The sequence below is a fragment of the Marmota marmota genome, unplaced genomic scaffold (assembly GCF_001458135.2).
Source record: "Marmota marmota marmota unplaced genomic scaffold, marMar, whole genome shotgun sequence".
NCBI lineage: Eukaryota > Metazoa > Chordata > Mammalia > Rodentia > Sciuridae > Marmota > Marmota marmota.
This window is the reverse complement of record NW_026000169.1, coordinates 12,595,705-12,612,962: the sequence shown is the minus strand read 5'-3', so window position 1 is coordinate 12,612,962 and position 17,258 is coordinate 12,595,705. Positions and strand designations below refer to the sequence as shown.

The following is a 17,258-nucleotide window of genomic DNA, read 5'->3' as shown; positions in this document are numbered from 1 at the left end:
GTTGATTAACGTACCAGTAGACAATCAAGTCTGGGCACTATCTATTACTCCATACACTATTTCATATAAAAACATTGAGATCTCCACACAGAGGAACAACTGATATGGCACAAAGGCCCATGTTTAGCTTTGTGTGAGTAACCGTTGAGACAGTGGTACAGTTAATAATTTGTCCTGTGGACAGGAACCTGAATTAAAGAAATCCATGTACGACCTGCAGGTGTCTTCTCAATTTCAATGGCAAAGGAAATTCAAGGAAAATTAGGGGCATCTCATCCCTAAATATGATGGTCTTTTCTTCAAACAGGGCAATAAAAACTTCAGACTGTGAGTTTTGTCAAAGTCCTTGTTTTGATGCTTATAAACTCTTATAAACTAGGTCAGGATTCATGAACAGGAGCAAGAGCCACTGGTTAACCAGTTAGAGAAAGCTTTTATGGGGAGGAAGCCGTGATACTACTTTTAGTTTTCTACTTTTATTTTTAGAACTTCTGCATTCAACAACACATTCCTGGATACTAAATTAATGAGCCTTCTACACATATTCAGTACTTTCCTTTGAGAACCTCATAAAGTGCTATGCTTTGGGTGGAACTCACTGTGTTCTCACATGGTTACGATTATGCTAGGCTTAGAGGAATAATACTGTATTTAGTTTTGTAATCTCCTCATTTTATAAGGCAGATATTTTGTGACTGAAATAGGACCAGCAATAAGGTTATTGGTAGGTGAATTTCTGCTTATTGACGTTTCTGACATAATAAATGCAGGGTCAATCCATAAAAAGACCATTAAATGGAATTCTCAATTTCAATCACCCTATCCTTTCTCCCCAAACAGTTCTGCAGTCTTCAGCCTTATCATCTCAGTACTTATCACCACTGGCTGCCCAAATGCTCAAGATTGGATTTGGGAGTCCTTGTCAATTCTTCCCTTTTATTGCATCCTCACACATATCCTACCAGCAAGTCACATCTTGTCACTTCCCTCCAGCTTCCCTTCCCCATGCTGGTCCTAGATAATCATTCTTCTCACTAAGACTCTTGCAATGGCCCCTCCACTCTTGCTCTTGAACTTTTTCAGCACATTCTTTTTAATCAAACAGCATGATCTTTGCAAGAGGCAAACCAGTCACTGCTGGTCTGTTGAAAATCCTTCCTTGCTCCTCACCCTCCTTCCACCAGTTATGCCCATTGTTGTCCATGAGGAAATGCTTGTGTTCTCTTCCCCTGGCTCATTTCACCTTGGGTATTCTGTCTAAAGTTGGTCTCCATGGCCATTACACACAGCAGCTGTTTTATTCCTTAGTCTTCATTCATTTCTTTCATTATAGGCCCAAATTGTATTTGATTTATTATTATCCATTTATTAATTTTCTTTCTTTTAATTTTTTTTAGTCATTGATGGACCTTTAATTAATTAATTAATTAATTTATATGTGGTGCTGAGAATCGAACCCAGCACCTCACAGATGCTAGGCAAGTGCTCTGCCACTGAGCCACAACCCCAGTCCCCATTTTTTAGTTTTCTACTTTTAGAATGAAGTTCTGTGATGACAGGGACTGCGTCTTATTGACTGCACTATCTCCAGCTGTCATAGTGAGCCCGCTAACTGCCAAGAGAATGAATCTGTCACTTTTTCTGGCTCCTTTCTTCTTCTGCTGCCTCTTTGCTTACTACTTCAGCCCCCAAACTGCTGATGACTCACTAGAAAAGGTCAAATGTTAGACAGAGGTTAAACACTCTTGTTTAATTTGCTGTGACAAGAATTTTCTTACAATTTTGTAACTTTTCTTTCCCCTAAATATGTGTGTATAGAAAAGGTTGGGATGGTAGGGAAGGGTAGGTAGAATTCACATATTTTCTCTCTAAAAATGAAAGGGGTGAAATATTTGTAAAAAATATAAAAATAAAAAAAAAAATTGGAGGCAAATCCAACGTTTGGAAGCAAAGTTTTATTTTCCAAGAATCAATTTGATTGAGTGCCAGAGACTCATTTCATATAAGGTGAGCCTAGAAAAAAGGCATACAAAATGATGTGCAGATCTGTTTTGGATCCCCATGAAGTTTTCTCCTAAGTAAGACAATTTAAGAAACCCATTGTCTTCTAATTAAAGATATAACTTAGCTATGAAATCTTTGAATTCTTATTTTTCAATATCAAAAGCAATAATGTGTATACTGGGCGTGGAATCTTCTTGCTGGTGTAATTTTTTGTAGCATTTTTCCTACCGTTTGGAAAACAAGGTTGGTCACTTTCTAGATAGGGGTTCATTTTGCTTGGGTGACCTGAACTGTTTGTGGATTCATTCACTAACCACTTAGACAAACATTGTTGGGGGGGTGAGATGAATCTTTATTGACTGATTTACCACTGTTTGCTGCCATTTTATGCCTCTCAACTCCCTCGAGAGATGAGATTTAAACTTAGGTGAGCTTAATATTTATTTTCTCTGTTTGGACATAGTTTGTATCCTTTTTATTCTTTTACTATTTCACCACATTTGGTCCATCTCTTCACATGATGATATGCCTCATGTGATTTAACTAGTTTCTTAAACATCTCCTGTCCCTCAAAGAATTGTATTTTTAATATTACTCTCCAAGAAATACCATGTCTCCAGAAAACTTTCAGATTTAGCACACCTGGTGTAGTTCAAGGACATTTTTTCCTGAAGTGCTGGATTACTTCTGTGTGGGTTCCTTGGAGGACATCTCTCCTGACCATCAACACTGATAATCTGCCTTTGCTGGTTGTTCTTCCAACTTTCAGTGATGTTTATGAAGGTCAGAAGACCTTCACTCAGTGTTTCACCATCTTTCCTTGGTCATTTCCTTAATTTCATCATGGATACTACTTACCACTCTCACCACCATTTTGTGGAATATGTATCAGAATCACACTTTTTGTTTTTTTGTTATACATTATGGGTCAAAACTACTCAACACAAAGTAAGCAGTGGAAAGAACATCCACAGCAATGTAAATAATATGTGTCCTAGAACTTAACTCAGGAAATAAGGTAGAGTACCATTTGGCACAGGGTCTTTGCAATATATGCAGTAATACTTTATAGACAGGAGCACATGAACAGTGCAGTATGTTGGATAGATCTCACTGGCTGAGAAGGTACCATCTACAGCATGAGGCAAACATGGGTATATGATTATACATGTACTTATACATATATAAACACACACATATACATATATACATACAAACATATATACATCTATACATTTATGCATGTATATGTATTTTATGTAGATATTATAGGTATGTGATGAGTCAACACTGTGTGGGACATTATAAATTGGATGTGTATGTATTACACTAAATATATATTTTAGAAAATACTTAAGCAAATGCCCCAACAAATTATAATTAGGTTTATACAGTATACTTAGAGTTTCATTTCATTCTGAATAAGATTAGTTATATTTTTATTTACAGTTTTTAACCAGGAAAACAGAAATCTGAATTGATTGTCCAAAGGTTTCCATTGGACCCTGTTGCCTCTCAGTATTCAGAAAATACTCAGGTATTTGGATGATAAAACAATTATTTACAATTTTAATTTACTTTTGCATGTTGCTAGCCACAAATCATCTATATGCCACCTTCTTAGTGTCACATGCTTAATTTTAATTAAAACCCTAAATATGCAGAACCAGCAAAGTGTATTACTATTATTATTCATGGTATGTTGTTGGCTAAGGCTTTTATGATAAATGTGGAACACAGAATTATACATTGTGAATATTTATGGAACTATCAGGCAAAGAAACATTTTAAAAATCTAAACAGGGATGGGGATGTAACTCAGTGGTAGAGTGACTGCCTAGCATTTGTAATGCTCTGGATTTGGTCCCCAGTACCACAAAAATAAAAAAATAAATAAAAAACTTAAAATGTAAACAAATCTTACTTTGTAAGGAAAAAGAATCCAGTTTATAAAAGAGAACTGTATCAGATAATCTTCTGTAATTATTAAATGAATTAACTGTTGAAAAATGAATTAGCTATATAAAATGTCATAAAGTATAGCAGGTTAAACTACTCTTCTGAAGTCTCGCCAGGCTTTAAAAAAAATAATATATTGTTTTTAACGAAGAGCTCCTGCAGGCAGAAAAGAAATTAGAACTGACTTGAAAATTACCATCCTGCTTCATTCTCCTGTGGCATTTTGCAGACCTTGATGGGGTTTGTTACATAATCAGCTTTGGCATTCAATGGCTTCTTTTTATTATAATGCTGAATTCTTGCCTAACATAGTCTCCCCTCCTTTTTTTTTTCCTGCCCTCAGTTTCTTAAGTTACAAATGCATTTAAACAATGACCAAGTCATGCTGCAACAGGCACTGGGAACAAATGAACAACTGCAGCAAGAAATAGCTAAGCTTGGGTCTGAAATCCCAACACTGAAAAAAGAGTGAGGCCAATAATGCTCAAAAGGGTGAGTTGATAAAAATTTTTAATAACTCCACTGTGTATTCTATGTCTGCTGTTTTATCCTTGCTTTTCACAGAACACATCAATGCTTGGTTTTAGGGAAAACATCATAAAACAATTATTTGCCATTTCTAATTATGTATTATTTGGAAAGTGTCCAGAAGCAAATGTATCATACTTTTTTAAAAAAAACTATTGGGCTGTAAAATAATTAGAGAGATGAAATCTAATTAACATAATAAAACAAATATCTGACTTGAAATGAGTTTTACAATTAACCCAAAATGTTGTAGCTAGACCTTCTTAAACTCTAAGTGGCATTGAACCTGTTGATGTCATTGAAAATACACTGCTGCTTTTTAATTATTTCAGGGGATAAACAACTTAATCTTCCTCCAACTATTGTATTAATTTTGCCCCCAAGTAACTCAGTGATGATCTTTCCTCTACAATTAAAAGCAAGGTTTTCTTTATAAAATCTTGCCAAAATGAGACTTTTTCTTCTGTTCATGAGATGACTAAAACTCTTCAGAGATTTGAAGATGATAGAAATATCACCAAACATGACTATAACTCTTTCAATCAAATACTGCTGTGATGGTTCCATGTGAAGGTATAGGGTTAAAATGATAATTTTTTTATGCTATGTGTATCTCCCACAACAAAAGGATAAAAACACTATGCAATGATCACCTGGGAACCTACCACCAACTTCAGGAAAAAAGAAGACTAGATTCATCTTCTGAGAGTCCTCCTAGGATCCATTGCTCCCCTATTCCTTCACAGTCCATCCCTGTCCTGACGTGAAATTTTCTTGTATTGTTCCCTTGCTTTGCTTTTCAGCCTTGCACAGTAAAGGACTTTATAAATGGAACCTCTTCTGTGTGCGTTTCTGAAACAGCTTTTTTGTTCAATCTTTAGTTCCAGATCAATTCATCCTGTTACATGTTGCTATACTTCCTTTATTTTCATGGCTAGATAATATTCCATCCCATGAACATACCACCATCTACCTGTTCATTTACTGAATAAGTGAGTGAATCTGTTAATGGATATTTAGGTTGCTTTCCTTTTTATCCTTTTTGTTATCATTATACAGGTTGCTGTGAATCATTCATCTCCTTATGTACATGGACAAAATTGTCTCTATGGCTGTTTATGAGTAAAACGTTTCTCTTTAATGCCAAATTGCTTCCCAGATCTACCTCTTCGGCATTCCACCAGCCTTGTGTAAGTGCCAGGGTTACTCCATATTCTCACTGGGCTTATAATGTTTTGCCAGTCTGGCTTATGTAATATGACAGCTCATTATGGTTTTAATATTCATCTCCCTGATTTCTAATGAGGCTGTGTATCTTTTCCTTCTTATCAGCCCTTTGTGTCTTCCCGTTAGGGGAAAGCCTATTCAGTCCTTTTGTTGGTTTCACTTTTGGGTTCTTTGTCTTTTTCTAATTAGTTTGCAGAAGTTTCTTTGGTGAGTGATAAACACTGTAAGTCTTTTTTCTCCCAAGTTGTGACTTCTCTTTTGTTCTCTCTGGTCTCTGCATTGGCGATTCTTTTAAAAGCCATGTGGATGATCTCATGAGGGAAGGAATAAAAACTTAGTTTTCGGAATCTAGACTCTTCCTTGTTGTGTCACAAACCATGTAGAGTCTATCATCCTGGAAAGCTGAATTGTGTTTCTCTTGACTAAAGGTAGTAACTATATCCCAGCATTTAGCTGCATCTCTGTCATCATTAGGCAGCATTTTAATAGTAGCTTAGTCGTGCTGGAACAAATGACTACTCCACTAATATCCCTATCACATTGTACCTCAGTTATTCAAGAAGCCATAACAACCTGACAGACACATGACTGCCTTTTGCCCAAGACAAGAATGTGTTGCAGACATTCCAGGTTCCTACAATGGGAGCACAGACTTTTTAGACATACCTGTTTCCAAAACCTTCTTCTCCATTTTCCAAATGGATGAGGTTAGATAAGATCTATAGGCTTCAATTTTCTTTTCTCTGTACTGGGACTAATGATAGCTAGCTTGGAGGGTTTTTGAGTAGATTTAATTAGATTCTCTATTTGGAGAACACATCATTTAATATATGCTCAGGAAATGGCAGATATTTTGGGGTACCAGGGATTAAACTCAGGGGCAGTAGACCACTGAACCACATCCCCAGTCCTGTTTTGTATTTTATTTAGAGACAGGGTCTCACTCAGTTGCTTAGCACCTTGCCATTGCTGAGGCTGGCTTTGAACTCGAGATCCTCCTGCCTCAGCCTCCCGAGCCCCGGGATTACAGACACGTGCCACCAAGCCCAGCATAAATGACTGTTATTAGTGGTATTATAATTGTAAAATTCATGGATATATCAAGAATCACTATACATAGATATTTCCATGTTATAAAAACAAAGGGGTATACATCTAAACTCAAGGGAAGGTAGAATTGGAATCAGAGCTCAGAGCTACAAGTAGCAGGACTTGATTCTTGCCACAGGACAATGATTGTTGCCACAGTGACAGGGCTAGGACCCTAAGATGGAAGTAAGGTACCGATGTTCTTATCTTCTCAATTTGCTCTTCTAATTCCTATTGTATTCTAGCTTAATGCAGTTGCTCCACTTTAAGAAATAGAGTAACAAGAAAATCCATGGCGCTAGAGCAGGGGCTTATTCTCTTCCTACATAGGAGGAGCTCTTTAGAAGCCAGGCTGGAATTCTTTCTCATCTCTTTGCCCATGTTGAGCTCATGTGCAGCACAGAGATCTTTTGATTTATCCCTAAACTATGAATGAAATGACATTATTACTGCCCATGAGGAGTGTAAAACTCACTGGGAAGAAAGCATTCCTGTAAAGAAAGGAGAGTAATGAAGAAAAGGTAATTGTCCAACTGTGGGTTTTATTTTCATAGTTACATCCTATAGGAAATTAATTGATATAGTGAAATAATTATTAATTGAAATTGGTTATATTTTCAAAATTTGCCACTTATTTTAAAGAGTGTTCTCCCACCCCCCATATTTTGTTTTCTATACAAGTGTCACAAGTGGTGGTCCAATCTGATAACTTTTTAGCTTCAAATTAATTTTCTTTGTGCTCATCATTATGTTCAAAAGGGGGTGTTCACTGGGTTGACAGGAAAGGTGGATCAATTTTTTGCCACGTTAAATCAACTGACATGCCCAAGGTCACCTCCCGATAGGGAATCATTCTCACAGACAGAGCTGAAGTATTTAGACTTGTGGTTCTGTACTTCTTCATCTCACCGATTTTTCCAGCTGAAGTGAAGATCTATTTTTGTCTGGAGAGTTTAAGTAAGGTGTGAGGCTAGTGATGGAATGAATGGCTCTCACAGGGAACAAGAACTCCAGCTTCTCAGTGACAGCCTGTGCCTGCCTCTCCTCCAGGATGCTTTCCTGCTTATCAAAGGAATGAAGACAAGTGGACTTAGGTCCCACTGTGCTGTAGTGCCTTTGAAAATGCCTGTGAAATATAAATCAGTGTTTCCATTTCTGAAGAAATAGCAAGAAAACTGTAGTCCAAAAGGAGAGTTGAAGAAAATAAATTGGCAAGACCCTTTTACGAGTCATTTTTCTAAAAGATACCCAGAAAGAAAAACAAACAAACAAAAACAAAAGCATCTATTATTCCATTACATGATTTTTGGATATATCTCTACTTATACAATTTGTTCTGAAACAAAGATATTATGCTTTTCCAAATGGCAAATGTTGCTATAAACACCCAGCTAGCAAAACCCTCCTCTTGTAATTTTTAGATCACCTCATTTCCAAGAATAATACTGCAATGGAGGGACAGCTTGTCATGGTGACAGCCATCACTCACTCAACAATTGGAAAGATGTGCTGAGCACTGTCCAAGTTCAGGGCAGGATGCTTGTTGTCTAGCCAGGAAATGAGGCTTCTGATATTCTAGTTGGCCATTAAAGAATGCACACCCCACCCCCAACACACACACTCACACACTCACACACATACCCTGCTGAAATACGTGTGGTAGCTCCCTGCTGAGTAAACATTATCATCATGCCAAAGGCACCCCTGAAAGTCCTTCCTGAGGTCATTGTAGTATGTGTCCCACTTCTGACCACAGCTAAAAGCAACTGAATATAGCTGGCCTGTCTCCACTGCCTAAAGAGGGAACTGATTTTAGAAAAAAATATTCCAGTAAAAATAGACACCCGTAAAATAAGATTAACCCAGAGTATTGATTTCTACTATAATTCTTGTCTTTGAAGTAAATCATTCAAACGAGATTAGAAGCACCTCTAATGTTTTCACATAATCAAGTATTTTTCTTATTTGTTTCCTCCTAAAATAGTAGTTTACTATGGAATTAATGTTTGAATCTGAATTTGTTTTATATGTGAGAAAGTAAAGAGGATCTATTCCATGCTAATCGGTCCACCAGAAGAAAAAAAAAATCCCACTAGAAAGACTTGTTACAATTTTCCAAAGGATCTGTCACCACTGGTGTGTTTACCAGAGTGCCCTAATTCTGATAAAGACAACTATTTAGGTTCTTTGCCCTGACTTTGTTCTTTTACTATGGCAGATGTTGTCACCTTGTTATTGGTACTCCTTTGACTATTTGACCAATGTCCATCAAGTTTCCAGACAGAGAAATGTTTACATAGGCTATGCCTTCTCCCTGTGGATGGATATGTCAATTCTTAGCATTGAAATGTTAGAGAGCTATTGTGCTAAAAGATGAGGGACTCCAAATGGCAGGTGGATGGTGGTTGTTTTTTCAATTTTTTTTTTATGATGTTGAGCTAGAAGGTGGGCATATGCCTTTGTCCCTCTCCACTCATTACTGGATTCTAGTTTCTTTCTCAACATGCAGAGTGTCTTTGGGGGGATCCTCAGGAAGTTGGAAGTGTGTTACAAGTGCATAAACCACAGGCCCCATCTGGGTCTAGTGAGTTGGAACCCACAGTTTAGCAAAATATCCATATAACTTATATGCACATTAAAGTTTGAGAAGTGTTTCCCTACCATATGTACATATATCAAAGAATACACCCATATTCTCTTTTTAACCTTATTTTTGCCCTATTACTAAAAGCCTTTCCAAATATTAAATTAAATTATATATTTAATTACACAATACGTAGGACACACAAGTTAGATTCTGCCTTTTCTTTATTTTAATTAATTAATTTATTTGTTCTAATCAGTTACGCACGACAGTGGAATGCTTTTTGATTCATTGTACACAAATGGAGCACAATTTTTCACTTCTCTGGTTGTACACAAAATAGGGTCACACCATTCATGCAATCATACATGTACCTAGGGTAATGATGTTTGTCTCATTCCACCATCTTTCCTGCCCCATTCCCCTTCCTTTTTCTCCTTCTCCTTTGCCCAGAGTTCCTCTCTTTTTCCCATGTCTGCCCCCCCCGCCCCCTTATGGATCAGCATCCATTTATCAGAGAGAACATTTGGCCTTTGGTTTGGAGGGATTAGCTTACTTCGCTTAGCATGATATTCTCCAACTCCATTTATTTCTGAAAATGCCATAATTTTATTCTCTTTTATTGCTGAGTAATAATCTATTGTGTATATATACCACAGTTTCTTTATCTATTCATCTATTGAAGGATATATAGGTTGATTTCACAGTTTGGCTATTGTGAATTGTGCTGCTATAAACATCGATGTGGTTGTGCCACTGTAGTATGCTGTTTTTAAGTCCTTTGGGTATAGACCAAGGAGTGGAATAGCTGGGTCAAAAGGTGGTTCCATTCCAAGATTTTTTAAAAATATTTTTTAGTTGTTTATGGACCTTTATTTTATTTATTTGTATTCAGTGCTGAGAATTGAACACAGTGCCACAAGCATGCTAGGCAAGTACTCCACTACTGAGCCACAACCCCAGTCCCCATAATAAATTTTTTAAGGAATCTCCATACTACTTTCCAGATTGGTTGCACCAATTTGCAGTACTACTAGCAATGTATGAATGTGCTTTTCCACCCACATCTTCGCCAACACTTATTGTTTCTTGTATTCTTGATAACTGCCATTTGACTGGAGTGAGATGGAATCTTAGAGTAGTTTTACTAGAGATGTTGAACATTTTTTCATATTTGTTGATTGATTGTATATCTTCTTCTGAGAAGTGTCTGTTCAGTTCCTTAGCCCATTTATTGATTGGGTTGTTTGTTTTATTGAAGCTAAGTGTTTTGAATTTTTTATATATCCTGGAAATTAGTGCTCTCTCTGATGTGCATATGGTAAAAATTTGCTTCCATACTGTAGGCTCTCTCTTTACCTCATTGATTGCTTTTTTTCTTCTGAGAAGAATCTTTTTAATTTGTAGATTCTGCCTTTTCTAGTGGATCATGAAATCAGGGTTGAAAAAAGACATAGCACAAAGACAGGACTATCCATGGGTGTTTAGACATGAATCTTAGGCATTCTGACTCTTTATATTGAAAAATATATTCTTAATTAGCACTAGTCTAGTCAAAATTATTGACTAAATATAATATTCATTAAATTAATAACAAAAGTCAAATATTAGAGTTAACATTCTTTTTTTACCTCTGAATTTTTGTGGTTTGTGCTATTGTTAGTGTCACAATCACTATCATACTGGGAAAGAATCATATCAATTTAAACCTCGTGAAAATAGGCTAATAAATATCAAAGTTTGGAAAGGTTTTTTTTTTTGTTTGTTTGTTTATTTTTGTGTGTATGTGTGGTGCTGGGGATTGAACCTAGGGCTTCTATCAACTGAGCTATATCCTTATCCCTGGGAAGGTTCTTAAAGCTAATAGTTTCAGCATATGAAATCTTAATAAAATTGTTCTTCTCTCTTTTTTCCAAGGTGATTTTTTGCATTGTGTATGCCTGTAGAACAATGGACCTGGGTTATTTCGGGGTGAATGTCGCAATTGTACAAGCTGAAGCCACTTTCAGAATCCTGGGACAGTCTTGTCCTTTGACCACCACAGGATAACAACAGTGATGGTGATACCAACTCAAATCTCTGCAAGCACATTATATTAGATGTGCCCTAATAGTTTCTGAAATTTTATGAAAACAAAATGCTCACGAATAACAAGCAAACTGGCAAATTATATTACTCTAGTATCCTATGATAAAAAGTGCAGTTCCTGTATATGAATCACTATTAATTAATTACTTGGCATATATTACCTCCAATTGTGTTATGTGGAAGCCATTATTCTTTTTATAAATTAGAACATTATACTTATTCATAATATTTGGCTTCCTTTTAACAAAATTATACATAAAAGGAATTTTATTTCAATCCCCATCCCCCCTTCCTTCCTTTTTCCTCTCCATTTTCTCCCTCCTTTACTGATCTTCCGTTCTTTTTTTAAAAAAATATTTTTTGGTTGTTGTTGGACCTTTATTTTATTTGTTTATTTATATGCAGTGCTAAGAATCAAACCCAGTGCCTCACACATGCTAGGCAAGTGCTCTACCAACAAGCTACAACCCTAGCTCCCTTTGATTTGTTTTTGATTGGTACTTTCTACATATAAATAAAGGTGAATAAAGATTTTGTTAGATGTATTCCACATTTCCTCCCCTCTCCTTTCCTTCCTCCTCCCTCTCATCTCCTACTTCTACTGATCTTCCCTATATCTTCATGAGATCCAGTCCCTTCATGAGATCCACTGCCTTCATTCCCTTATTTTGCTCTAGCTCTAACATATGAGAGAAAACATTTGACCTGTGATTTCTCTGAAGTCTGGCTTATTTCACTTATGATTTTCTCTATTTCCATTCATTTACTGGCAAATGCTATTATTTCATTCTTCTTTATGGCTGAGCAAAACTTCATTATGAATATATACCGCATTTTCTTGAGCCATTCATCTGTTGATGGGCATCTGGATTAATTCCATAATTTGGCTATTGTGAATTGAGCTGCAATAAACATTATAGACACTATTTTCCCATAGTATGCTGATTTAAGTTCTTTTGGACAAATACCAAGGAGTGGAACAGCTGGATAATATGGTAGTTCCATTCCTAGTTTGTTGATGAATCTTCATAGTTTTTTCCAAAGTGGTTGTACTAATTTGCAGTCCCACCAACAATGTATGAGTGTACCTTTTCCCCACTTCTTCACTAGCATTGATAATTATTTATATTCTTTTTTTAAAAAAATATATTTTTAGTTGTTGTTGGACACATGCCTTTATTTTATTTATTTTTATGTGGTGCTGAGGATCAAACACAGTGCCTCGCACGTGCTAGGTGAGCGCTTTGCCGCTGAGCCACAACCCCAGCACCTAATTATATTCTTGATAACTGCCATTCTGACTGGAGTGAGATGAAATCTTAGTACAGTTTGATTTGCATTATTCTTATTTTAAATAATCCAAGGTTCATGAAAATGAAACAGTGTTTCTAAGATTGTGTAAATGAATGATGGAGCTCCTATGCACACTGAGGTCTTTACCTCCCACAAACCTTTGCTTTGCTAAGCTACGGAGCTCCCAAGCACTTGACATGTAATGCATGATTGCTGTTTTAGGCAACAAGGAAAGTCAGCTGCATGTAGAGAACTCCTGTGGAACTCTGCACCTCTGACCCACTGTAGAGCCACCAAAGTCCTGGGCACTTCTGGCTAACAGTAAAATTCTGATTGACTTTCTAGGTGGTGGTGATCCTGGGTCTGCAAGGACCTACCTGTGTTGCTTATAGGGAGAGTGTGTGATTTGTCAATTTATTTCAACATCTACAGTTAATTTTATCAGTGCAGCTCTTATATTCTATTTTCTTCAAGATTTTTCTCTATAGTGGTTCTTTTAATTTTTATATCAGTCCCCTCTATTGGTCTCCTTCACTTGTATGGGCATAACTCAAGTCATCCCATCCTCCTTCCTGAAAATAAATAAATAAATAAAAATCAAGTAGCACTAAGAAACATATTTTTCTTCTTTCTCTCAGTCAATCAATCAATCAATCTTCCTTCCTCCATCCCCAGCCTTGTCTCTCTCTTGATACTGGGAAGCAATTTACTACTAATCTATACCTCCAGCCTTTTTTAAAAAAAAAAATTGAGAAAGGGTCTTTCTAAATTGATGAGGCTCTTCTCCAACTTGCAGTCCTCCTGTCTCAGCCTCCTGCATTGCTGGGAGTATTTTCTTTGACTCTGGTTCTCCCCATACTATTGCTCCATTCTAATGTATCCTTTTACCCTTTCTATTTCTTTAAACAGTGGCTTCCTCACTCTCTGTCTATAAATCATTATTTTTCATTTTCTTTTAAACCCACTGCCCTCTGGTTTTCTTCTCTACCACTCACTGAATCTAATTTAACCAAGTTTCATGATACTGAGATTCAGTAGCCTTCTTTTTGGAGGAAAATGAACAAGGAAAGGGACTGTAAATAACATTTATGGAAAACCTAATCAGAGCCATCTTTCTGCACTGAATTCTGTTTTCTCATCAAATCCTCATAGTAACATTGTACTATTGTACATTATTGTCATTATTATTATTATTTAAGCTTCAGAAACAGGTTCAGGGCATTCAACTAAAAGAAGGTAGAGAACTGATTCAAACTAGTTCTGCCTGATTCAATATCCCATATTTTTTCATTATACAAAGCAAAATAAAATAGTAGAGGGTGGGCAGGTGGGGGCAAAAAGAATAGAAAGAAAAAGGAAGAAGGGATTGGAAGAAGGTAGAGGAAGAAAAATTCAAATCCAGGCAATTTCTCTATAGTAAGCAAGAGATTCAAATTGACCACTAGATTAATTTTATTGCTGCTCATATCTTTAAATCTTATAGTACAGGAATACCTTAAGCTTAAAAGCAGAGCATAGAAAAATGAAAAAAAATTAATATTAGTAAAAATAAATAATGTTAGTAACAAACATTGCTTCTATCTCCAAAGTAGTATACTTCATGGAAAGACCTAGTATCCTCTGTTTTCTATGATGGTGAAAGCTACAGCTAGGGTATCTACTTGATGATACTGCCACTTTACACAACTTTCAGAGGGTGTTTTTAATGCACAAGAAATGAGGATATAGGGCAGATATCGAATGAACTTACCAAAATTGTGTGTGCTATTTAAATTTTCTCAAAATTATTCAAATTTCTCTGGCCTAGAAATCAGGACAGAATCTCAGGACAGATGGCTTAGTAATGAGTTTTTCGCCTCTTTCGGCTGCCAAGCAATTTGGAAATTGCACTAGGCCTGGCCCCTGTCAGTATAGTTCAGCACTTCAACATGAAGACTAGTCTGACACGAGGAAGTTGTCATCATCATCAGCTAATGTTTAGCAAGTGTGGCACACTGAGTGTCATGAAAATGGAAAGAATGTTCTGTTCTGATGATGATTTCATAACAAGTTTGAGTTGTAGCTGCACTTCTGTGTTGAGCTAAAAGTTCAACTTATATTTCCAGTCCAAACTCCCTTCTTACTTTGGGCCGAGTTATTCAATTATCTATTAGGCCTTTTTAGTTAGATATCATGCAGGCCCCCCAAAGTACACATGTTCACTGTTCTTGATCTTCGCTAAGAAAACACTTCATGCTCCAGTGTTTCCATTTCAGTAAAATAACCCCATCCAGACAGCTACTGGTTTAAGCCTAGAATCATTCTTGGTCCTTCCCTCATTCCCTCCATCACATTTAGTCACCAAGGCCTGTTGACTCTACTTTCTAAATATCTTCTGAATCTACGTCTCTCCATCCCCACTGCCATCTTGATCTTTGGGTCACCATCAGTTTTGAACTACTCTTGAGTGCAGCTGCCTGTCTGAAGGTCATCGGCTTTGTCCTTCTCTGCCCAGTCCTTTTTCTCTATGGAGCCAATGTGGTATATTATGTCAGATCATGCCATTCTCCCACTCTAAAGCATCCCATGCTTCATTCTGGCCATGGAATGAAGTCTGAACTCCTCAGTGTGGTTTAGAAAGCTGTTATCTCCCTCCCCACAGCATTTTTTAAAAAATATTTTTATTAGTGAATTATGGTTGTATACAATTTGACATAATCATACATGCATGGAGTAAAATTTGCTCCATCTCAGTCCCCAGTACTTCTTCTTTTCCTGTTCTTGTCCCACCCCTGTTCCCCTTCCTCTACTCTACTGGTCTTTCTTCTATTTATTTATTGTTTTGTAATTTGGTGCTTTTTAGATATACATAAAGTGGAATTCACTGTGGTACATCCACATATGTACATAGCATAATTTGGTCAATACCTTTCTCTAGTTCCTCTCTTTTCTTATTTCTTCTTCCTCCCCTGCAACCCTCTTCCTATTTTCTACTGATCTCCCTTCTATTTTCATGGTACTTCCCTCCTTTTCCCCCTTACTTTGCTCTAGCTTCTGCATATGAGACCCTTGACTCTTCCGCATACTGGACCCTTGACTTTCTGAATCTGGCTTATCTTAATAATGATAACATTTCCATCTATTTACTAGCAAAAGCCACATTTTTTTCTTTTTTTATGGCTAAGTAGAACTCCATTGTGTGTGGGGGTGTGTGTGTATGTATGTGTTTGTGTATGTATGTGTATATATATATATCACATTTTCTTTATCCATTCATCTGTTGATGAGCCCCTGGGCTGGCTCCATAAGCTGGCTATTGTGAATTGTGCCTACAACCTTTCCTATAAGTTAGTCATTTAGTCAGAAAATATTTGAGTGCCTGTGCCTGTTGTGTGCCAGACCTTGCTTTAGGCTCTGGAGATATAGCAGTGAAAAAAAAAACCTGTCACCTATCTGAAGATACTTGCATGCTAGTGGGAAGACCCACCAATAAATATGTAAACAAAAAATGAATGATTTTAAGTGCTGACAGATACACAGAAGGAGATCTTTGTGAGAGGTGCCTCCTTAAGTGTCTCTTTATCTCACAGAAAACTAAGTCAGACATTTCAGATATGCTCTTCTGCCATTACACTTGAGAACTCTTACGTTATTTCTTGTTTAATTGTTGAACTTTTATCATGGGCCATCATAGATCTTCATATCTAGTTACACTAGTTGTTGCCTGGTATATGTAATATTATTAATCACTATTTGTTAAATAGATGAATGTTATTTCCTTGGTATGAATTAGTTGATAGACTTTTATCTTATTGCTTAAATTTTTTTAAAAAATATGCATATATATTGAAATAAAAAAATTGGTAAAAAATAAGACTCTGAAATTTATAACTGTTCAGATATTTGCGGATATATATACACACACACACACACACACACGTACATACTACATTTACCTTTTACACACTTAACATTTATACCAAATCAACAAATTCTTATAGATAGTGAAATTCTATATATTACTCATTTCTTAGTTATTCTGAGAAATTATTTTGTTTGGACAATTGTGAAATCAAAAGTATGCTCTGAAATTAAAATACCACAAGAAAAGAATAGACATGACATTGGGTCATTTTAGCTTAGAAGCAAAACAGTGCATGGAATCGGCATAATCATTTTGGGCAAAACTTTATTAATCTTTCTGTTTGCTTAATATATTTGCCTTTGTAAAGTTTATACTATCAATCTACTATATCAAGTGTGAAGTTCTTGCAAGATTAGTAGAATAGCAGAAGGCCTCTCTAGAGGAAAATGGAATTACCACACTCTCTTCCATCTTCAGGTTCTACTGAAAAGAGTATTTTGTTCAACTATGCTCACCATAATGTCAAGCAAACCACACAAATAATTCAACTTGAATAAAGTTTAGATTGGCTTTATATGTTTTTTTTTTCAGAAGTAGTTTGTCCTATCCTTAAAGTTCTTAGTTACCTTTTTTTTTTGGGGG

General features: G+C 36.3%; 1 protein-coding gene across 11 annotated transcripts in view; it reads left to right on the top strand.

Annotated features, from left to right (window-relative positions):
* The window catches only part of Lmntd1 (lamin tail domain containing 1), a 319,597-nt gene that overhangs the window by 73,996 nt on the left and 228,343 nt on the right, over positions 1 to 17,258 (top strand). For 10 of the 11 annotated variants that reach the window (XM_048787329.1, XM_048787333.1, XM_048787330.1 and 7 more), the window contains 2 exons: positions 3,454 to 3,541; positions 4,307 to 4,455. The gene's annotated coding sequence lies outside the window, so the exon portion shown is untranslated. The remainder of the gene's footprint in view (positions 1 to 3,453; positions 3,542 to 4,306; positions 4,456 to 17,258) is intronic. The other variant, XM_048787336.1, reaches the window with a different exon arrangement.